The sequence below is a fragment of the Biomphalaria glabrata genome, chromosome 11, assembly GCF_947242115.1.
Source record: "Biomphalaria glabrata chromosome 11, xgBioGlab47.1, whole genome shotgun sequence".
NCBI classification, from domain to species: domain Eukaryota; kingdom Metazoa; phylum Mollusca; class Gastropoda; family Planorbidae; genus Biomphalaria; species Biomphalaria glabrata.
In genome coordinates this window covers 34,250,409-34,275,041 of record NC_074721.1, presented here as the reverse complement: position 1 = coordinate 34,275,041, position 24,633 = coordinate 34,250,409, and the positions used below count along the sequence as shown (strand labels likewise).

General features: G+C 38.8%; 1 protein-coding gene across 1 annotated transcript in view; it reads right to left on the bottom strand.

The window, feature by feature from the left end:
* The window catches only part of LOC106052007 (probable G-protein coupled receptor 139), a 216,343-nt gene that overhangs the window by 174,628 nt on the left and 17,082 nt on the right, over positions 1 to 24,633 (bottom strand). The window lies entirely within an intron of this gene.

The following is a 24,633-nucleotide window of genomic DNA, read 5'->3' as shown; positions in this document are numbered from 1 at the left end:
AATAATGCCTCTTTATTATCTTGCCTTTTTTCTGTCACTGCCTTCTATCTTCTCTGTCAACAGGAAGAAAAAAAATGAAGCTTAATCATTTCGGCACCATTCTACAAATCATCAAAGTTAGCGACTTGTTTTTACACTACAACTGATGGTAGTTGGCAGTTTCTTGGAATCCTTTCAGACAACCCAATCAGTTTGACATTTCACACTAGAGTTTCAGTGCTTATATACAAACAATGCAAATCTTTCTCTCTAGTTAGGTATAATAGACTGGATAAGATGGCAGTATCTCCTTAGTTCTATTTCAGATGCTAAGAACAACTAATTGTGTTTAGACTGTATAGGCCAACTGTGTTATTTGTACATTATTCTGTACTATTCGAATTTCCAAAGCAAGGATCGCACTTCATAGTCATATTTGATTTCATGGAGAGAGATTGTACTTGTATCTACGTCCACGTAGTAGAACCTCTCTCTCTCTCTCTTTCTCTCTTTCTCTCTCTCTCTCTCTATCTCTCTCTCTCTCTCTCTCTCTCTTTCTCTCTCTCTCTCTCTCTATCTCTCTCTCTCTCTCTCTCTCTCTCTGTACATATATATATATATATATATATATATATATATATATATATATATATATATATATATAGTATGTAATGTAAAAAACTAATTGGTTATAAATTAAAACAAACATCAATACCAACATCAACAGGAGCATCAAAAGCAATATCAACACATACATCGAAAATAAACAAGGATATTAAAATAAACATATCCAGAGGAACATCAACAGATACATCAACACAAACATCAATAGATACATCAACACAAACATCAATAGAGACATCAACACAAACATCAATAGAGACATCAACACAAACATCAATAGAGACATCAACACAAACATCAATAGAGACATCAACACAAACATCAATAGAGACATCAACACAAACATCAATAGAGACATCAACACAAACATCAATAGAGACATCAACACAAACATCAATAGATACATCAACACAAACATCAATAGATACATCAACACAAACATCAATAGAGACATCAACACAAACATCAATAGAGACATCAACACAAACATCAATAGAGACCTCAACACAAACATCAATAGAGACATCAACACAAACATCAATAGAGACATCAACACAAACATCAATAGAGACATCAACACAAACATCAATAGAGACATCAACACAAACATCAATAGAGACATCAACACAAACATCAATAGAGACATCAACACAAACATCAACACACAATCACACAAAAATCAAAAAAGACTTCACCACAAACAGCAACATAAACATCAAAAGAGGCATCAGCACAAACATAAACACACATCAAAACAAACATCAATACAAACATTAACACACACATCAACACAAGCATCAACACACACATCAACACAAGCATCAACACAAAGTTCGACACAAACATCAACAGAGGGATCAACACAAAAATCAACACAACGTTCAACACACATACACACACACATCAACAGAGACATCAACACAAACATCAACAAATGCATCATCACAAACATCAACACACATATCAACAGCGGCATCAACACAAACATCAACACAAATCGACAAAAGCATCAACACAACGTCAGGACAAACATAAAAATCACATCAACACAAGCATCGACACAAACACCAACACACATCAACACATATATCAACAGAGGCATCAACAGAAACATCAACGCAAATATCGACACAAACATCATCAGAGACATCAACACACACATCAACACTTATATCAACAAAGACATAAACACTAACATCGACGTACACATCAACAGACACATCAACAGAGACATGAACAGAAACAGTTGAAGCTATATCGACCATATCTTATTTTACAATTGTCTTATCTCTGCACTGTTCTAAGGCTTTTTTTTTTCTTTTCGTGTTTCTACTTGTTTGTACTTCTTGTTTCACTGAAGATAATATAAGATAAGATAATTGACCCAGATAAATGGAAATGTAATTTGATTACAGGACTACAGATAGACACTAAAACCTTTTATTTTATTGACGGGTTCACTAGAAGAAGATAAAAAAAAGAGTAAAGCCTTGATAGTGGACATTGGTCAGAGTAGGGTCTAGTAGTGGACAGGGCATTTTCGAGGAAAGAGAAGTCTGTCATTGACTCGGCGAATTTCAATCAATAAACAAATGTCCAAGGAAAGTGGAGCTGCCACTTAGGACAGCGTCCGAGAAACATGCAATTTAGATTTAGTCTTTACTGTTACTATGTTCCATTGGTGTCAGAAGTGTTAAGTTAGTTCTTTGGTATTATTCTTTCAGCAATCATACTCTATTTGGGATCTCTTATATTAATATATATATATCCTATACTTATCTCTCTTTCTCTGTCTATCTCTGTCTCTCTCTCTCTCTCTCTCTAAAAACGCTCAGAAAAATGTTCTTAGGTTAACAGATAACTTCAATTCGGTGGTTAAATACGTAGGCTATTTTTATTGGACTTCAGCTTGTTTGTATGCCTTTCCAAAAGCTGCAGCCTATTTGGATAAGCCAAGCCATTGGACAAAAATACACCTTCTCCACACAATCGTCATTCCAACAGCAACATATGCATGTGAGGACATGGAAGTCATCTGCAAAAAATTTAGAAAAGACTAAATGTGGCTCAACTAAGATGGCTAAGACGGATTTTAGAAGTCAGTTATAGCGATCGGGTCTCAATCAAGGAAATCCTATGCCAAACTGGGAGTCGACCCCTTAGTAAGGTTGTGACAGAGCGTCGCATAAGGTTTGCTTGACATGTTCTCGGACAACATGAACTAGGCATACCAAAAGTTGCGATAACATGGAGGCCAATACGAGGACAGCGTAAACAGGGACGTCCTCGTATAACTTGGCGCCACAATTTCATGAAGGATATCAGAGCAGTGGACACCAGGTTGGAGGAGGCTTCATAACAATGCCATTGACAAATCTTTGTGTAGACAGCTTGCCGCCAAATGCGCCGAAAGGCGCGGTAGGACCTAAGTCTAAGTAACTAAGTCTAAGATGTTTGTATCTTTCTATTACGATTAACACCAGGCCTGACTTAGTGATAAGCAAAGACTACTCAATGACTGGAGTGTTGTAACCGGTCGTTGCTTGTAGCACCAAACTACTGGTAGACAGCTAAACCGTTGTAGTAATAGATCTTAACTAATTAAACTTCAAATAAATTGAATAACTTCCTTTTGTGAACAAAACTAAATAGAACTCTATTTATAATATAAACAAAATCAACTTGTGATCAATGAAATAAATGTTATAAACTTAGATAATATTTTTTAACAAAAACATAACTCACTACAATAACACAACCTTTCAGTCTCACATTCTGGAGTCGTCTCCTCTAAGAACATGTGACGACAATGCCTCCTGTGTTGTATCATTCACAACCAATGGGGCTAACCTCCTCCCACCGTCACCATATAAACACACACACACACACACACACACACTCCAAAACATGCATGTAGATGGCGCCTCTAAATGTTTATTTTTCGACATATGATATGCCTTGCCCCAATCTAACGATATGCCTTGCCCCAATCTAATGATAAGCCTTGCCCCAATCTAACGATATGTCTTGCCCAAATTTAATGATATGCCTTGCCCCAATCTAACGATATGCTTTGCCCCAATCTAATGATATGCCTTGCTCCAATCTAACGATATGCCTTGCCTTAATCTAATGATATGCCTTGCTCCAATCTAACGATATGCCTTGCCCCAATCTAACGATATGCCTTGCCCCAATCTAACGATATGCCTTGCCCCAATCTAACGATAAGCCTTGCCCAAATCTAACGATATGCCTTGCCCCAATCTAACGATATGCCTTGCCCCAATCTAACGATATTCCTTGCCCCAATCTAACGATATGCCTTGCCCCAATCTAACGATATGCCTTGCCCCAATCTAACGATATGCCTTGCCCCAATCTAATGAGATGCCTTGCCCCAATCTAACGATATGCCTTGCCCCAATCTAACGATATGCCTTGCCCCAATCTAACGATATGCCTTGCCCCAATCTAACGATATGCCTTGCCCCAATCTAACGATATGCCTTGCCGAAATCTAACGATATGCCTTGCCCCAATCTAACGATATGCCTTGCCTTAATCTAATGATATGCCTCGCCCCAATCGAACGATATGCCTTGCCTTAATCTAATGATATGCCTTGCTCCAATCTAACGATATGCCTTGCCTTAATCTAATGATATGCCTTGCCCCAATCGAACGATATGCCTTGCCCCAATCGAACGATATGCCTTGCCCCAATCTAATGATATGCCTTGCCCAAATCTAACGATATGCCTTGCCTTAATCTAATGATATGCCTTACCCCAATCTAATGATATGCCTTGCCCCAATCTAACGATATGCCTTGCCCCAATCTAACGATATGCCTTGCCCCAATCTAACGATAAGCCTTGCCCAAATCTAACGATATGCCTTGCCCCAATCTAACGATATGCCTTGCCCCAATCTAACGATATGCCTTGCCCCAATCTAACGATATGCCTTGCCCCAATCTAACGATATGCCTTGCCCCAATCTAACGATATGCCTTGCCCCAATCTAATGAGATGCCTTGCCCCAATCTAACTATATACCTTGCCCCAATCTAACGATATGCCTTGCCCCAATCTAACGATATGCCTTGCCCCAATCTAACGATATGCCTTGCCGAAATCTAACGATATGCCTTGCCCCAATCTAACGATATGCCTTGCCCCAATCTAACGATATGCTTGCCCCAATCTAATGATATGCCTTGCCCCAATCTAACGATATGCCTTGCCCCAATCTAACGATATGCCTTGCCCCAATCTAACGATATGCCTTGCCCCAATCTAACGATATGCCTTGCCCCAATCGAACGATATGCCTTGCCCTAATCTAACGATATGCCTTGACCCAATCTAACGATATGCCTTGCCCCAATCTAACGATATGCCTTGCCCCAATCTAACGATATGCCTTGACCCAATCTAACGATATGCCTTGACCCAATCTAACGATATGCCTTGACCCAATCTAACGATATGCCTTGCCCCAATCTAACGATATGCCTTGCCTTAATCTAATGATATGCCTTGCCCCAATCGAACGATATGCCTTGCCCCAATCTAACGATATGCCTTGCCTTAATCTAATGATATGCCTTACCCCAATCTAATGATATGCCTTGCCCCAATCGAACGATATGCCTTGCCCCAATCGAACGATATGCCTTGCCCCAATCGAACGATATGCCTTGCCCCAATCTAATGATATGCCTTGCCCAAATCTAACGATATGCCTTGCCTTAATCTAATGATATGCCTTACCCCAATCTAATGATATGCCTTGCCCCAATCTAACGATATGCCTTGCCCCAATCTAACGATATGCCTTGCCCCAATTTAACGATATGCCTTGCCCCAATCTAACGATATGCCTTGCCCCAATCTAACGATATGCCTTGCCCCAATCTAACGATATGCCTTGCCCCAATCGAACGATATGCCTTGCCCCAATCGAACGATATGCCTTGCCCCAATCTAACGATATGCCTTGCCCCAATCTAACGATATGCCTTGACCCAATCTAACGATATGCCTTGACCCAATCTAACGATATGCCTTGACCCAATCTAACGATATGCCTTGCCCCAATCTAACGATATGCCCCTGGAAACTAAACTGTAATGAACGTTTAGAGATAAGCTTAATCACGATTTTCAAAAATGTATACAAAAATTCTTGGCATAAGCTCGGATTTTAGGGGTAAATAAAGTCTGCGAACAAACAGGGCCTTCATGGTACATGATAATGAAATAAAGTGATAAAAGAAGTCATTTAGATACAACATCAGCAATAACATCTTTGGTTCAGGTCTGATGAATATCTGCGAAAGGAACTTTTTTGCCTTAATATAAAAGATTAATTCTACTAACGCCTAAGAAACAACATGTCCGATTTCTTCAATTTTCTTTTTTATTCTTAGCTGGATTTCTCTTTTAGTACACACCCTACTTTACGTTGTCTTTTTTTAACCAATCGAAGAGACGTCAGCACTTCTCTAAAGTTGACAGTTGACTGAAATACAATTTGACAAAGAAAGCTAAAACAAGAAGAGAAGGCTGGTTATTTTGAGAGACTGGTTGCTAGGAGATTGACAATCTATTTTCTCAATCCAAAGTTTTCGTCTGTGTTCTTTTAAAACTAGTCTTTTGTACATAAAATCTAATGCTATGTCTACATTGATAAATGATTGCCTAATCTAATGCTATGTCTACATTGATAAATGATTGCCTAATCTAATGCTATGTCTACATTGATAACTGATTGCCTAATCTAATGCTATGTCTACATTGATAAATGATTGCCTAATCTAATGCTATGTCTACATTGATAAATGATTGCCTAATCTAATGCAATGTCTACATTGATAAATGATTGCCTAATCTAATGCTATGTCTACATTGATAAATGATTGCCTAATCTAATGCTATGTCTACATTGATAAATGATTGCCTAATCTAATGCTATGTCTACATTGATAAATGATTGCCTAATCTAATGCTATGTCTACATTGATAAATGATTGCCTAATCTAATGCTATGTCTACATTGATAAATGATTGCCTAATCTAATGCTATGTCTACATTGATAAATGATTGCCTAATCTTACGCTATGTCTACATTGATAAATGATTGCCTAATCTTACGCTATGTCTACATTGATAAATGATTGCCTAATCTTACGCTATGTCTACATCGATAAATGATTGCCTAATCTTACGCTTGTCTACATTGATAAATGATTACTTTGAAGATTGATGATTTGGTAAGAGATTGGATTGACTCTGCACCAAAGAAGTTTGCGCTTTTCAAATATTATTCTAATATTGGCGATGCCAAGGCAATAATACAGGCTGGTATTGGAGTCCAAAGATTAAGAAAATCTGCAAGGTTTCAGACCCAGCTAAGCCTTGTATGTAAAGCCACCAAAGTAAACGAAAAAAGAGGGGAAGGCTCTATTAAAGTATATTAAAACATTACCTATTGTCACAGTATGTTTGTTGTTGTTTATTGTGATGCCGGGGATTCTTATGTAGATATTAAATATCGTAAGAAATTCAAATAAAGAAGATCCCATGATTTAAAATTCAAAACTTTAATTCAGGAAATAGGAATCAGTCCCAATATACAAAATGTACAAATAAAACTGTATCAATGGGATATCTTCTTCATAGCTCGTTATCAAATAAATTCAAACAAATATAATAATTTTACAATTGAAAATATATGCCACTTGACTCTTTAAGTTCAATCTACAAACTGACGCATCTAGCTCAACAAAAAGAAAGCCCTGGGCTAAACCACGCCCCCCCAATGACGTCATAGAACTTCCGTTAGAACCTTCTGGAAAAAAAGGAGTATCTAGTTGCTACGTCTGCTACGAGATAACTATATATAAATGAATCCAACTCATAGGCTTATTTAATTTTTTGTAGTTTTTAAATCCGTTGTTATCTGTGAATGATTGTTGTGATCTGTGAATGATTGTTGTGATCTGTGAACGGTTGTTGTGATCTGTGAATGGTTGTTGTGATATGTGAATGATTACTGTTAACTGTAGAAGATTGTTGTGATCTCTGAATGATTGTTGTAATCTGTGAATGAATGCTGTTATCTGTGAATGATTGCTGTTATCTGTGAATGATTGATGTGATCTGTGAATAATTGTTGTAATCTATAAATGATTGCTGTTATCTGTGAATGATTGTTATAATCTGTGAATGATTGTTATAATCTGTGAATGATTGTTGTGATCTCTGAATGATTTATGTTATCTTTAATTAAAGTCTAAATGTTACAAGAAAACAAAACAGTTGTTTCGTAACTAAAGGTGGCGTCATATCGTGAATAACTACAGTAATAAAATAAACTAGTCTTTTGTGTGTCTTTTTTTTATGCGTCTTAAACGATGGTATGTGTCTCGAAAATACTTAGGTACAGAGACAATGTCTTCAATAACGGGCAGAAGGAAATCAAAAAGAGAGAGATTAAAGAGAAGGCAACCCTTTAAAGGAAATGACGCAATAAGAGAAATAAGTCCGCTTCAAGGATATATGTCTATAGAAAGATGCAGCTTTAGACTTTTTCCTACAAAAAAAATTTTCTCGGTTATCTACTCTTTGTTTTACCTGTTTAATTTTTTTTCTTCATTCTACAATTTAAAACAAGAAAGTATTTTAAAAAATGTTTAAAGAAAAAAACAGTATTCAGGTAGTTTGAAACAGTCATGAAATTAAATTTGTAATAGATCTAGACTCTCAATGATGGTTGCCTGGGCATGCAGTTGGCGCGCTGGACTGTCGTTGGATTTATTGATGGTCCCGGGTTCAAACCCTGCCCGCCCTCATCCCCCTTCATCCTGCGGAAGGTTTGGACTAGGAAGTAAACTTCAACTCTGAAGGAATATCCGAAACATGCAAAACATTAAAAAAAAAAAAACAGTTTTACAAACATGCCAATGATAAGCCCCTACCATTAATTTTTTTTTTACCAATATTATTAGTTTTCAACTTTTTATTTAACTTATTTTCATGCTTTTAGCTTCCTCAATGCGCTATGATTCTATCACTTTTCTAGACAATATAGGAAAGAGGTAGTAGAGAAAGTAGGGGGTATCTGGGTGAAGGTTACCGTGATACCTTTTTAAATGCATTTATAAAAGAAAAAGTAGAAAGGCTTGAAATCAAACTCGAGGGAACAAACCTCCTCAAGCCTATACTTTAACCACTGTGCCAGCGAAGCGCTTACGAAGATAGAAGGTTTTATAGTTATCTATTGCTTGCTTCAAGCTTTAAAGCCGCGACCTATTTCTATTTACAAAATCTATATAAGGGACTAGACTTATACCACCACTGTCAAGTAAATATTATTTCCCTTGTTTAATACGAAACTAAAAAATTAATCAAATATAGTTGACTAACTAATTGGTCAATTTTTTTTTATTGAATCTTGTTTCGCCAGGTAAAAAATAATTGTGCCAAATTTCAATTTTTTACCAAACAGACAGAGTGAAGTGATTTAAACTTCGTACACGATACAATGTTCCATCTGTCCTGGATTCGCCTTAAACCAGTCTACATTTTTGTGCTTTTGAGGCCCAAAGACGGTAATTGCTGAACTGTAGATTACATCTCTTAATTTCTCCCATCTGATAGAGATGTCTTCTTCATCACTTAACGAGGGGATTGAACTGTTCAGGAGCTCGCCAAAGAGTGCACTCTTCTCTGGGTCACCTACATGGTTGACCTTAATTCGCCTAGTTCTAGGTTAAGTGGAAGTATAAGCCTTCTTGAGATGTAGTTTGATCTTGCTTAGCACTAGTGAATGGTCTGAGTTACAGTCTGCGCTATGGTATGAGCGGGTGTGGATCCATCCTTCGAGTGATGCAGAGGTCAAGCTGGTGCCATCTTTTTGAGCGTGGGTGCTACCAAAAGACTTTGTGGCGTTCCTTGCCAAACGCAGTTTATGAGAGCAACAAAACTCGAGTAGCCTTTGGCCATTGTCGTTGATTTTGCCAACACCATGAGGTCCCAAGCATTTTGGCCACGCATCATTTTCATCACCAACACGGGCATTAAAGTCTCCATTTATACAGAGGTGCTCGGACTTTGGGATATTTTTAATTACGTCCTCCAGTGATTGAAAGAATCTGTCTTTGTCTTCTTCCGGTGCAGCAAGGGTTGGTGAGTAAGCACAGATTATATTAACTTTGCCTTGCGGTGATGCAAATTTCATGTGTGATAAGACAAAATTAAAACGTAAACTGCTCACCCGCACCTGCTAATACAGTCAAAAGAAAACCCTCAACATTAATGCGTTTAGCAAGCTGGAACATACGGACAATGTGTCCTGGCTTCAATACTGACCCTGAACTCGTCACCGACATGCGACAAACAGCTATCATCGACAAAGAACTCAGCAGACTAAACATTGATGTGGCCTGCCTGCAAGAAACAGGATTGGCAGACAGTGGATCTCAGAAAGCAATTATACATTCTACTTCAAGTAAAACCAGAACAAAGCCCCAGAATACATTGGGTCGATTCGCAATAAGAAATAGTCTCGTGCCCTGCATTGTGACGATCCCCATAGGGCATTGGCAATAACAGGAGTAGCACTAGTTACTTTACTAGTTTGAATATTAAAGTAGAATCTTTTTTTTTTTTTTTTTTTATAAGGAAACCTCAGAATTTGCGCTATTCAGTTTTAGCTTTATCATCATAGGAATCCTTGGGCTTTATGCCTCTTTTCTTTGCCTCTTTTTTGGGCTTTATATGCCTCTTTTATGGGCCATCTTGCCTCTTTTGTGGGCTTTTTTTTTTTTTTTTTTTATGTTTTTATTTGTAAGTTATCATAATTCACAAGTTTTAAATCATAAACAATTGAAAAGTGATTAACCTAAAAATATAATAACAGTAATAGAAATATTATTTAATATCAAAGACATACTACCTAACCAATGAACCCCCTAAAGACAGAAAAATGATACAAGTATACTCTACTCCAGAACAATCCACTGAATATCAGATATCCCTGACCCCAAAAACCCTATTTCTGAAAAACTACATGAGCATTATACAGGTATATGAAAATCAAACTAGATAATTCTCTACCCTAAAGTCCATTATTTTTCTAAATGTTAATTCCAAGTGATTAGGATCAAACACCTTATTATTATGTAGACATTTGAGCCAGGTAGCCCAAACAAGATTCCTGTATTCGGAAACAATAATCAAGTTAAAGTTATGTATCATTTTATTTTTTAGTTTTGGCAGCTTGTTTAAAATAATAGACAAGTTAACATTTACATAATTGCCACAGTTTGCTTCCAATAGGTCCATTACAGTACTTCTAACTTGAAGGAATAATGGACATTCCAAATACATGTGTTTTTCGTTATCAGCATTTTCAAGGTGGCATAATATCATGATTACAGTCTCTTTGTAGAAAACACACAGATTCAAAATTCAAGTAATATTTAGCATTTATTTAAAGCTTTAAATAAGGTCAGAAAAAATATGAAGAAATGTAATTATAACATTTATTCTTCGATTAACCATTAGAGGTGACCGCTAGTTCAAACGCAGACAGTCAAATGAGAAACATAATATAAAAACCACCTCCTTGTTTTCATGTGACCTTGAGTAGCTCTACCCCCCCCCTCCCACCCAGTAGTAACAAGGTCGCGGAGGCATACCACTTTACACTGGCCTTAAGATTGGATTTACCCGGAAAGAGGTTTCGTGATTGGGGATTCCCGGAAACATGTCTCGTGATTGGAGTTTCCCGGAAGTGCTTTCTGTAAAGAGGAGGAAGGCAATAAAGAGAAATGGAACTCTGTAAGGGCGCGTGAGCGAGATAGCATCAAGAGATAGGAGGTAATGATTTGGTAAAGTGACCTTGAGTCTCTCTCAGTCTCGTCTCACTAGGTGGGTTCATCGTTCCTGAAAAAGCACATACGACCTATGTGAACTAAACCTAAGCACTATTTCCGGTATTGAAAGCCAAGAAAATGCAAATTTTGAGGTATCTACTGTGCATTATCCTGCTATTAAAACTTTTATTTAAAAAAACCTTATGTGATATGCTTACTGCCTTAGATATTCCCGCGTCGTTCGGCGCATTGGGCGTTAAGCTGCATCCACAAAAATCGGTCACTGGCAATGTCTGAAGCCTCTTCCCACCTGCTCTAAGAACCTACATGAAAGTGTGGCGCCAAGTTGTACTAGAATGTCCCTGTGTTCGCTTTTCTCGTAATGGAGTCTTATCAGAAACGATGATATGATAATTCGCGGTATAACCGATTGGTCCGATTAATCGCAATAAACTCAACAGGCGCCGCTAGGAAAGTGAGGTGTGCGGACCGCACCAGGTGACACCAACCCTAGTGATGCCACTGCTCCACTCTTACCCCAGAAATTAATATCTATATTAGTAGGTCATTTAAAAAAACAAACAAACCTAATGAGCATTTAGAGCAGTCGAGGACAGCAGCCTTCTCACTCCATGCTAGCGTGTTTATTTATATACTGATACATTTGTTAACACAACCTAGAGATTTAAAAAAAAAATATTATCTGAAGGGAAAAACCGAAAAATCACTGTCACAGATCTCAATACTGAAATGTATGGCTCCCTTTTTCTATATAAAATATAATTAATGCATTACTACTAATCGATAAACTAATTGGTTACTTGTTAATGTTTCATGTATTGTGATGGACTATGAATAAATATGCGAAACGTCAACTTGATCCGAGAATGGGAACTGGGAGGATAAAATACCTACACAATCTGTACCAGACAAACACCTTGGGGGCATTGCGAGGGATAAACTCCTGGAGTTTATGAATCGAACCTGGGCAGAGTCCAGACTGCCCGGGGCCTGGAAGAGTGCTGTCATTGTACCAGTCCTTAAGAAGGGAAAAGACGCGACTAACGTGGAGTCCTACAGACCCATTTCACTAACCTCAACCCTTGGCAAAGTTGCTGAGCGAATGGTTAACGAGCGGCTAGTTTGGTGCTTTGAGAGTGCCGGTATCCTGGCGCCAGAACAGGCTGGCTTTAGGGCAGGCTTGAGCCCGATCGACCAGGTCACGACATTCGCACAGGAGGTGGCCGACGGGTTCCAGAGGTCCGAGAGCACATACGCGGTGTTCATAGACCTAAAACAGGCCTACGATCGTGTGTGGAAGCAAGGCCTCTATCTTAAGCTAAGAGCTATGGGTGTGCGGGGCAAGATATACAATTGGATACAATCCTTTCTGTCAGGGAGGAGCACACGTACAAAATACCAGCACTCCCTTAGCAAGCCAAAACAACAACTTAATGGCCTGCCTCAGGGCTCTGCCCTGTCCTGTACACTTTTCATAGCCTTTCTTAATGATTTGCCCAGCTCACTACGGTCCAAAAAACTGCTATATGCTGACGATATTGTCCTCTGGTCAACCGGGAAGAAAGCCGACCAAATTCAGGCGGCACTTCAAGCAGACCTCCATACCATCTCCTCGTATTGCGACAAATGGCAGATTCAGATAAACGTTGCCAAAACGACCTGGTCCCTGTTCAGCCTAGGAATCGACATCCTTAAGGCTCCATTCGAGCTTCAACTCGGTGGGCTGCGACTCCAGCGTGAAAATACGCCAAAATATCTAGGGGTGACCCTGGATAGAAAACTGTCAATGCTCCAGCACGTCCAGGAAGTTGAACGAAAAGCCTCGGAGAAGTTAGCGTTATTAAGAAAGCTGGCCAGCACAAAGTGGGGTGCCAAAGCTGACATGCTACGCACATTGTATCTAGGGGCAGTCAGATCACAAATCGAATACAGCTATACAGTTCAAGTATACGCTAGTAAAACTGCCCTCGAATCACTCGACCGGGTACAAGCACAGGCTCTACGATTCATTTGTGGCACCTTTAGGACAAGCCCAACAAACGCTGCTGAAATCTTTACAAACGTGGCACCCTTATATCTTAGGAGGGAGAGGGCAGTACTTACGGCCTACGAGTGCTATAAAAGGGGCGACTCTAGGCTACCCACCTCAATTTTAGTGCGACAGTGGAGAGAGAGGAACCGCATTAAAATGCGATCGTTCCTACATATAGCGGCCAATTTGTCAAATACAGCTGGACTCTCCACTGATAGAATTCCTATCAGAAGAATCAGTACGTGCCCTCCGTGGAGGAGATTGCCGGCCCCACAAATAAACCTGTCCCTGTTAGGGCAAGAGGGAGCCACCAAGAGGCGCTTAACACCTGCCATTCTCCAAAATTTGGCATCTATAACCATAAAATCCTACCCATCAGATGCCATATTCTGTTATACTGATGGGTCGGTAATGAGGGACCCCGATAGATCGGGGTATGGGGCCCTTATTGTCTACCCCGACCGGACTGAACCAGATAGGCTCTCTGGTCCATGCGGCTACGCTGCATGCTCCATGGATGCCGAACTTACAGGGATAACTAGGGCGTTCGAGGCCATTAGGGCCCGAATGCTCCAACGCGAGACTAGCGCCACTACGGTGGTGTTGGTCACTGACTCTCGCTCCAGTCTCCTAGTTATGGGTGGCGGCGGGGGAGGGTCGCCCGTAATAGAAGAGGCAATCGGCGCCGCAGATAACATCCGCCGAGCTATTGGAGCTGTCGTTTATATGCAGTGGGCGCCTTCACATTGCGGCGTGAGGGGCAATGAAACGGCAGACGCCCTCGCAAGGGAGGGTGCAATGGCAGCCACACACCCCGAAGCACCAAGCACGTACTTACAAGCAACGGCACAAATCCGAGCACTCATTCATGAGAAGTGGTTAAAGTCCTGGGAGGAATCCGACAGAGCACGTGGTGTCTGGCAGCGCATGCGTCACCCAGATCGCGACGATCCATGGTGGCGACTGAGGAGGTCAGAGCAGTCAATAGTTGCGCAGTGCAGGACGGAACATTGTCCTATTGGGGGATACTTTGCCCGGTTCCGCACTAACTTTGACTCCCGATGCCGTCACTGTGGAGAGAGCGTCGAAACAGTGTCGCATGTCTTGTACGAGTGTCCCCAGCTCCGCGAGCTAAGGGGGGACTTGCCTGTGCAGTCACTCGACTTGTATGGTAGCTATGAGGCACTACGCCGGACGGCTAAGTTTCTTGCCAGAGCACTACGGGAGGACTAGTCCTTCCTGCTCTGATTTTTCAATAGGAGTTCATCTCAGGTACCAGACAGACATACGGAGAAAGTAAATTTGTAAAACCAGTTGACCTATACCATCATTCCCATGGAAGAAACATTCTTACCAAAAAAAGTTACCAACATCTTTGCTTACCTTGACCTATTTAAAATACAAATATTACCAGTGTCCAAACTATAGATCACTGGTCACTGATCAAAAGTATCCAGTACAAACAGTGTAAGGACTCGAATTTTCCATCAGATTCCACGTGGGACTCTAGGCCATTTTTTTTTGTGGGATTGCATGAAAGCGGAAAGCAACACTGACGACATTAGAACTAACTTTAGGGAGTAAAGGGTTAACGCAATGTTGTACATGCTTGTACCCTAGATCACTTTACCACAGAGCCCTGTACAAAGTAATCAATAACGCCACAGTCACTCCGTATGAGTTTCAAAGCTGATTCTGTCCCCTTACTTGCAGTCAAAAGTAATAGAATTTACTATTGCATAAAGGAACGATTTTTTGGGGGGCTTTTATTCTATTATTCTACTGGCTCCTATGACCAAAATTAGTTTACTTTTAAAAGGCCCAGATGACAAGATAGGGAAGTCGTCCGCGTCGTCTGTGGCGAAATATGTAGGTCAAAAAAGAGTCATCATAGAAACGTGAATTCTATTGTAATGTCTGCCGAATTTCAGACTGGAATACAATGGTTTATAGACTTGTAGAAACTCTAGTGTAGAATAGAATGTTATGTTTGTACCATGGCGTAGTGGACCATAATATTTTGGAACATAATAAAGATCTTGTGGTGATACAAGTGCCTTTAAGTCTTTATTTACATAGAAGTTAATAACAATATATGTACATAAGCTTAACATTCAACACAAACGAATCCACTAGATGTTTTCTTTCTCATTGTTGCCAACACACACTCGTGACTAGCTCTCCTGTCAACTAACTGCTTAGATACGCACACTTGACGTATAGTAACTGTAAGTTGGTTTTAAATACACGGGGTTTGTTTTAAGGAGCCCCAGAAACAGAGAAAAGGGGCATTGTGGTCTAGTTGGTGAGTAAATGTGTCGTGTCTGCTCGATTTATATTCTTGTCAAGGAGAACTATTGTTTTTATGCAATAACTATTTGTGTACAGGAATTAATCTAGCTTTTTATTCTTTTGCTGTGGATTGTGTCACAACAGTCTGTTGAGTAGGGCTGCTGAGATGAAGACAAGTGGATATTAGCAGATAATCGTGATTATAGTGATTATAGTGATTATATTGATTATAGATTCAATTTGAAGAGCAGCAGCTGAAGTAAAAGTCCAGGCTTAGAAAACCAGTGATGCCCAACCTTGTTCATCCCGCGGTCCATTTAAAATCCACACTCTCTAGTCGCGGGCCATTTAATTTCACTTCCTCTTGTGGCAGGCCATTTAAAATCCACATTCTCTAGTCGCTGGCCATTTAATACCACTCCCTCTTGTGGCAGGCCATTTAAAATCCACATTCTCTAGTCGCTGGACATTTAATACCACTCCCTCTTGTGGCAGGCCATTTAAAATCCACATTCTCTAGTCGCTGGCCATTTAATACCACTCCCTTTTGTGGCAGGCCATTTAAAATCCACATTCTCTAGTCGCTGGCCATTTAATTCCACATTCTCTTGTGGCAGGCCATTTAAAATCCACATTCTCTAGTCGCTGGCCATTTAATTCCACACTCTCTTGTCCCGCGGTTATGCGTAATGCACGTAAGTCAGTATTCAAGTCAATGTCAAGAAGCTACCCCGCGGCCTGTTTTTTAACACAGAATTCACCGAGTCTGGGACCTTAAAAGAATTTGAAAGCTGTTTTAGTAGAAGGATAAATAGAAGTACTTTCATATATATTAACATTAAGTACTAGGCATGAGAGAAGAGTAAGACTTATACCATGGGATGATAAGAACTGTTCTGTTATAATAACATACGTGAGAACAAGGAAGAAACTGTCTTCGTTACTTATCAGAGAGGAGCTCGGCTTTAAATCAAATAGAGACTGGACATTAGAATGCAGTGATAAAACTGGAGTGGAGTGTTTGCAAGGTGTTTAAAAACATCGGGAAAACTTTTATCCATAGTTCTCATGCCACAGGACTACAATCAGTGACACACACACAAAAAATAGAAATAAATAAAGTGTCATTGAACCGATTGGTTTGGATCAGACATGTGATTACATTTGTAATAGATCAAGACTAGAAATAAAAAAGCATTTATAAAAAAAAAAGTGGGGAACGATCTGAATTCGAACTCAAGCTTCTCAAGCCAACACGGTAACCACTCTGCTAGTGGAGAGCTCATGAAAGGGAAGATTGTATAGTTATCTATTGTTTCTATAGTCTCGCCCTATTTTTCAGGTTTGTGTTCACTAAGACTCAGACGATGACCTATAAAGGGGACTAATTCAGCTTATACCACATCTGAGTCAAGTACAATTTCTTTCCCTTGTTCGAGATACCAAACGAAATAATTTGTTAACAATAGTTAATTAATTAACTAATTGGTTAATTTTTAAAAAATTGATTCTTGTTTTGTCAAGAAAATTAAATAATTGTGAACAATTTTAGATTTTAACAGACAGACTGACAGAGTGAGTTAACATAAGGTTTGTAATAAAAATTCTTTCTAACCATGGCTTTTAAAGAAGCATCGTTCTTTGGTGGGTGTTCTGGGAACACTTTTCTCCTTTTTTCTAAAAAAAAAAAAAAGGGAAATCACTCTAATGATGGTGGGGCCTCACGTCTCCTGTCCTTCACCGGTGACGTGATTGTGTCGAGATTTCAAAGCCACTTAAAGACACATCCTCTGCTTCTCGCATGACTGGACTCAAAGTTCTGATGTCTAGACTAAAGAAGAAAACCGCCTTTCACTCGTCTGTATTGATCACAAGACCTTTTTTAACCCCCCCCCCATCTTTTCCCTTCCAAGATTGAAAAACTGACTTCCGAATTTCAAACAAATTTAAACTAGCAAAAAAAAAAGAAACCTTAACAAAAATATTTAAGTGTTTAAATATCTTGAGGGGGGGGGGAGAGGGTGAGAGCAGGAGTAGGACAGAAGGGTTACAGGTAGCCAGGAAGAACTCATCATTTACCAAGGTGATGACGTCTAACACGTGACTGATTTAAAGTTGAGCAATTTTGTTTTTCTATGTTTATAAAAAAAGGGAGCAATGACACATTTTAGTGCTATCCAAACGCACACATAGAAAATGCGATTGGACCCCACGATGACCTGCTAACTACTGTCAAAAAACGCTAACTAAATATCCATGGCCGTATTATTTGGTCGTCAGCGCTCACAAAGACCTTCCTTGAGGGGACAGTACCAGGAAAAAAAAGGCAGACAGCGAAAACGATAAGAAGACAACATAAAGGAATGTATGGGCTTGATATTGAGGGAGATGCTGAGGCTAAAGACAGAGAGGATATGAGAAGGACGGTCAACAGATCCTATGTGGTGCCGCAACGGTCCAATAGACTAAAGACGATTACTACAAAGCTAGCTATAGCTAGTCTACATATAGAGCGAATATATCATCAAATTCAAAGATTATACATATAAAGTCAAGTCAAACGTATAACTTAAATAATTTCAATCTAGATGTATTATAAACATACAGCAGTGGCGTGGATAGGGTGAAGAGGGGGAGTTTAAATTTGAGAATCCCGCAGGCCCTCACTTAAGGGCCTCAAATGAGAGTCCAAAATTATCTTTTTGACAGTAACAATTACGTCATTATATCATGTCAGGAAGTCGAATGTCAAAAAGCAAGACCCCTAAAAAAGCCAAGTCCCCTGGGCTGCCTAATCCCTAGCCACGCCACTGCCGTACAGTTTTAGCTATTTATTACGCCCACTTTCTTGTGGACGACACAACTTGACACATTAGTTTCTGGTTTGAACTATTTGCATATCAGTTTTAAAATAATGACTACTTCATAAATATTGTTGGCGAATATCAAGACAAGACGCCTATATCAATAGCAGCGGAACTAGTCGAGTAGCAGCGGAACTAGTCGAGTAGCAGCGGAACTAGTCGAGTAGCAGCGGAACTAGTCGAGTAGCAGCGGAACTAGTCGAGTAGCAGCGGAACTAGTCGAGTAGCAGCGGAACTAGTCGAGTAGCAGCGGAACTAGTCGAGTAGCCCTGTGACATAACCATACGTAAAATTAGCTTTTTTTAAAATTCTAGGCAAACTAAAAATAGCTTTAGATTACCAAATAGAGGCACGATTTATATGCTTTTAAATTTTCAGATATTCTAGACCTAAACTTACAATTTAATGAGTTAAAGAAGACTAGAATCACGTTGCTTGTAAGACAAAGATTAAAGATTGTCTGGCCTATGAACAGACAAAAGACTCAGCGACACCAACGAAATATCGACAATAATGACTTTGAAATCGCCAAAACAACGTGTATGGTACACATTATCCAATGATAAACAATCTTAAAGGCGTCCATAGCAACAGCAGTTTGAGAAACGAGAAGCTGATAAGTATATTGGGTATCGTCTGAGACGAAGTCTGCTGGACTTAAACTATCTGCTAGAATTGCCCGGACGTATCGACTCATCGTAAGGTTCAGAACATTTCTGTATTTACGAGCTGTAGTACGAAAGAAAATATTTTTTCTAGGCCACCATCTCAAAGCAACACCTTCTTTTTTTTTTGCCCAAGTTTCTCTTAGAAAAAAACAACAAGTCTCCTCTACAGACAGTTCATTGTCAACTTGGAATGTATTGCTTTCATTACAATACTTGATTTAGACTGTTGTCGGGTGAAACGCACTCTAGTCTTGGTTTATTTATGTGCTTACATCGATATAGGAACAACCCAAATCTATCGAAAACATCAACAAGGTAAATTTAAGAACCAGTTTAGCGCATCCTGTAAAAGTCAGTGGAGCTGAAGGGCTGCAGACTTGTGTGTGGACAGTAACAGTGTACTGAAAGACTGTTGTGACTGCAGATGTAACGTGGAAGTTTATTTAACGACCGTAGGCCTATTTGCTTCTGTCTGTGAATCATGATAGTATGAAGTGTCAGTATTGTGATTCGAAGATTTGGAAGTTTTTCTAGTTACAATAATCTGCATATCTTTCCATAGAATGGTGGTTTTAAAAATAAATAATGGACATAAACATAACTACCGTTGTTTTCATTACTTTTAGCTACTGCTGTGGTCGTCTACGTATTTTGTGTAGTTCCAAGAGTTGCGATGACATGGGAGCCTATACGAGGAAAAAGCAAACAGTGACGTCCTCCTATATCTTGGCTCCACACATTTATGGAAGATCTCAGAGAAGTGTACAACAGGTGGGAATAGGCTTGAGACATTGCCAGTAACAGATCTTTGTGGAGACAGCTTTTCGCCCAGCGCGCCGAACTGCGAGGGATGATCAAAGTCTATGTCACGTACCCGTTTCAGACATTGCGATCTACGGGACAGATGATGTAGCTGTCATCTGTTTCTATGGCCGACGGTTCACCGTTAACAAGGGTCTTAAGGTTCGCTAACTAATTCAGGTAAATTAGAGTTGGCTGGACTCAGGAGCGTTCTAAAAATCCCGAAACTCAAAATCACATTCCTCACATAGATTTAAACCCGGGACCACTCGTTTATGAAGCCAAGCGCTTTAACACCCAGTCACTACCCCTCTGTTGTCCATCATAATTTTTTTTTTAAATTCGAGTAGGATTTCTGTGGAGAGAGACGGCGACAAGAACGCTAGGGGCAGTATCATTGGGCTCAGCTTTGGAAGAAATGAAAAGCCTAATAGAAAAAACAGGACTGGTTCCTCTAGTGCCAAATCAAAAGCCACATTTACCTGCATTATATATAGATATATATTGCTTTCAAGTTCCCCTTTCAGATATTCTGATCTATAGGCCAGACAATGTTAAGGTCATATGTTTCTTTGGACAACGGTTATCGAGCAAGGTGTCATGTGGCTAAAAATCTCAAACTTCAAATTACCAGTCTTACCCGAGATTCGAACCCAGGACCCCAGGTTCGGAAGCCAAGAGCCTAACCTCTCAGCCTCCGCGCCCATATATATGCTCAACATATCGAAATATTTAATGTGACATAAAACTATCGTAAAGCTTATTACTAAGGTGCGCCCATATATATGCTCTACATATCGAAATATTTAATGTGACATAAAACTATCGTAAAGCTTATTACTAAGGTGCGCCCATATATATGCTCTACATATCGAAATATTTAATGTGACATAAAACTAACGTAAAGCTTATTACTAAGGTGCGCCCATATATATGCTCTACATATCGAAATATTTAATGTGACATAAAACTATCGTAAAGCTTATTACTAAGGTGCGCCCATATATATGCTCTACATATCGAAATATTTAATGTGACATAAAACTAACGTAAAGCTTATTACTAAGGTGCGCCCATATATATGCTCAACATATCGAAATATTTAATGTGACATAAAACTAACGTAAAGCTTATTACTAAGGTGCGAGCTCTGTTAAATGACGTAACTCTACAATTGTCGGCACCGTTAATTATTAAATTCTAGATTTTTTAGACAATAGTAATAATAATAATAATAATAAAAATATAGTATGTCAAATAAACAAAGTAGACAATGTACACTACTAGATAAAATAATTATTTTTGTTTGGTATTTATTTGTTTGCTATTACAGTATGTATTAACTCTTTGTCACCTTAATTATTTTCCACGATCGGACATTCTGTGTCGTTTTTCACATGTGTACATTCTACCCTGTTAGGGTTAAACTTCAATACCATTTTTGTTGGTAATCAGAAAACGTTAGCTTTGGTATAGAATGATGGGAGAACTAGTCGACCGGCGACGTAGCATACGTCGCTATTTTGAAGGGCAGTGGGCCCCGCACTTTCATAGGACCCGAGCTAATGCTAGGTGTATAAATTATTAAATTAAACCATTTTAAAACTTATAACAGATTTCCCACGGCCTCATGATTTACCAGGAGTTCATGGAAATCTCCTGAAATTGCAAAATATACGAAATAGTCCTGGAAATATCCGGAAATTATTTAAAACGTTTGAAAACTCATACAAATCTCCAGAAATATATAGACAAAAATTGTCATTTTGGGGTGTCATTAAATATGGAAAACGCCAAATCCTACGCGCGATTAAAAAACGGCATTATCCCGTAATTGTGGAATCAGGTGAAAGAAGCTTTTCGCGCCTCAAAGTGATGAAGAGTTACTTGAGGTCAACAATTCTCGTAGATAGATTGAAATATTTGGTAATTCTTGCTATTGAGCGTGATCTATGTAGGAAACATAATTCTTATAATATACTGTATGGCTTCGCTACACTCAAGGCTAGTGCAGTAATTCTGTGCGTAGTAAAGAGTGAATAAAATGCAAAGACGAATATATTTTCTAATACAAACTTTTATCTTATCTTATATAATACAGACGTTACTACAAAAAAGAAAATGATTACGTCGTACGCGTCATGCATTTAGTCATGCATATTAACCAATGACTTAAATTCTGCCAAGTCACTGGTTTTCCTGGCTAGCTCAGGCAACCCATTCCATGCTCTAATAGCACTAGGGAAGAAGGAGTATTTGTACAAATTTGTCCTAGCATATGGGATGAGGAATGTGCCTTTATCTTTGTGTCTTTCAGAGAATTTTATTAAATTTTTATTTTGTATTTGAAGATTATGGTTCAGTGTTTTATGTATAATTGCAACTTTACTTTTGAGTCTTCTCTTCTGATGGCTTTCTAAATTTAGTGATTTTACTAAAGGTGTTACTCTGGAAGGAGTATTTGTACAAATTTGTCCTAGCATATGGGATGAGGAATGTGCCTTTATCTTTGTGTCTTTCAGAGAATTTTATTAAATTTTTATTTTGTATTTGAAGATTATGGTTCAGTGTTTTATGTATAATTGCAACTTTACTTTTGAGTCTTCTCTTCTGATGGCTTTCTAAATTTAGTGATTTTACTAAAGGTGTTACTCTGGAAGGAGTATTTGTACAAATTTGTCCTAGCATATGGGATGAGGAATGTGCCTTTATCTTTGTGTCTTTCAGAGAATTTTATTAAATTTTTATTTTGTATTTGAAGATTATGGTTCAGTGTTTTATGTATAATTGCAACTTTACTTTTGAGTCTTCTCTTCTGATGGCTTTCTAAATTTAGTGATTTTACTAAAGGTGTTACTCTGGTTAAATGTGGCTATTCGTTTGTTATGAATCTCACTGCTCTATTTTGAATTTTTTTCTGTTCCAGTTTCTTAATGTTTTCTTGAGTTGAGGGGTCCCAAGCGGAGGATGCATATTCTATTATTGGTTTAACCAAGGTTAAATAACATTTTAGTTTTATATTCTTATTTGATTTATAGAAATTTCTTTTAATAAACCCTAATGCTTTGTTTAATTTTGTAATAGTTTCATCAATATTTGGATTCCATGACAGTTTTTCATTTATTATAACACCTAGGTAATTTGCGTTTTTAGTCTGTGTTACTGGTTTGCCACGAATAAGATAAGTGGAATTAATTTGTTTTAGTTTTTTTTTTTGTTACTCTTAACAGCTGACATTTTTCAGGGTGAAAAGACATGCTCCATATTGATTCTCATTTCTGTAATTCATCTAATTCTCTTTGTAAAATATCTGTGTCTTGTGTATTTTTTATGGTTCTATATATTAAATATATAAATGTATATTAAATATATTAAATTTCACTTATTATCCGTATCTCTAGTCAAACGGGGCCCCGCCAAATCCGTTTCGCATTGGTTAAGTCCGGCCCTGCTTTTTAGTGACGGGTGAATACAGAGTAGATTACTTGTTCTCTTTCCATGACTTCTTGGTCACAAAGGTTACGTCCGGCTCTGCTGTTTAGTGACGGGTGAATACTACTTGTTCTCCCCCCCCCTCTTTTTTTTTTCGCCTCTACAATTACGTAGGGTAACCCTAGTCCGTCCGACAAAAAAAAAAGAGTGAGTCATTTTGGGGTGTCATTCAATCCTACGCGTGATAGGTAAAAACGGCATTATGCAATACCCGAAACTGTGTAATCTGGTGAAAGAAGTTTCTAGCGTCTCAAAATAATGAAGAAATAATTGAGGTCAACAATTCTCAAAGATAGATTGAAACATTTGGTAATTCTTACTATTATGCGTGATCTATGTAGGAAATAAACTTTTTATGATATACTGATTGACTTCGCTACACGCAAGGCTCGTAAAGTAGTTTTGTACGTAGTAAAGAATGAATAAAATGCATAGACGAATTTATTTTCTAATACAAACTCTTAAATTTCACTTATTATCCGTTTCCCTACCCAAACTTGGCCCCGCGAAATCCGTTTCGCATAGAGTCCCACAATGGTTAAATCCGGCCCTGCTATTTAGTGACAGGTGAATATACATAGTAGATTACTTGTTCTCTTTCCAGGACATCTTGGTCACAATGGTTAAGTCCGGCGCTGCTATTTAGTGTTTGTAAAATGTTTGTTTGTAAAATGTTTTACATGTTTCGGATGTTCCTAGTCCAAACCTCCCGCAGGCCGAAGGGGAATGGGAGAGGGCAGGGTTTGATAAATCCAAGCGACAGTTTAAGCCCTCAAGCCGCACGACCAGTGAGCGGTAAATACTCACTTGTTCTCCCCCTCCCCTTTCTTGTTTTTTCGTGGGGTAACTATCCGCAGAAATAAGAGAGTGATCTTTCTTTTACTTCTTGCTCGTCCAAACTCTTGAGCGAGAATTATATATATAGAAGATAGATGCATGCTGTTTTTATGTAACGCAAATTATAAAGCTAAA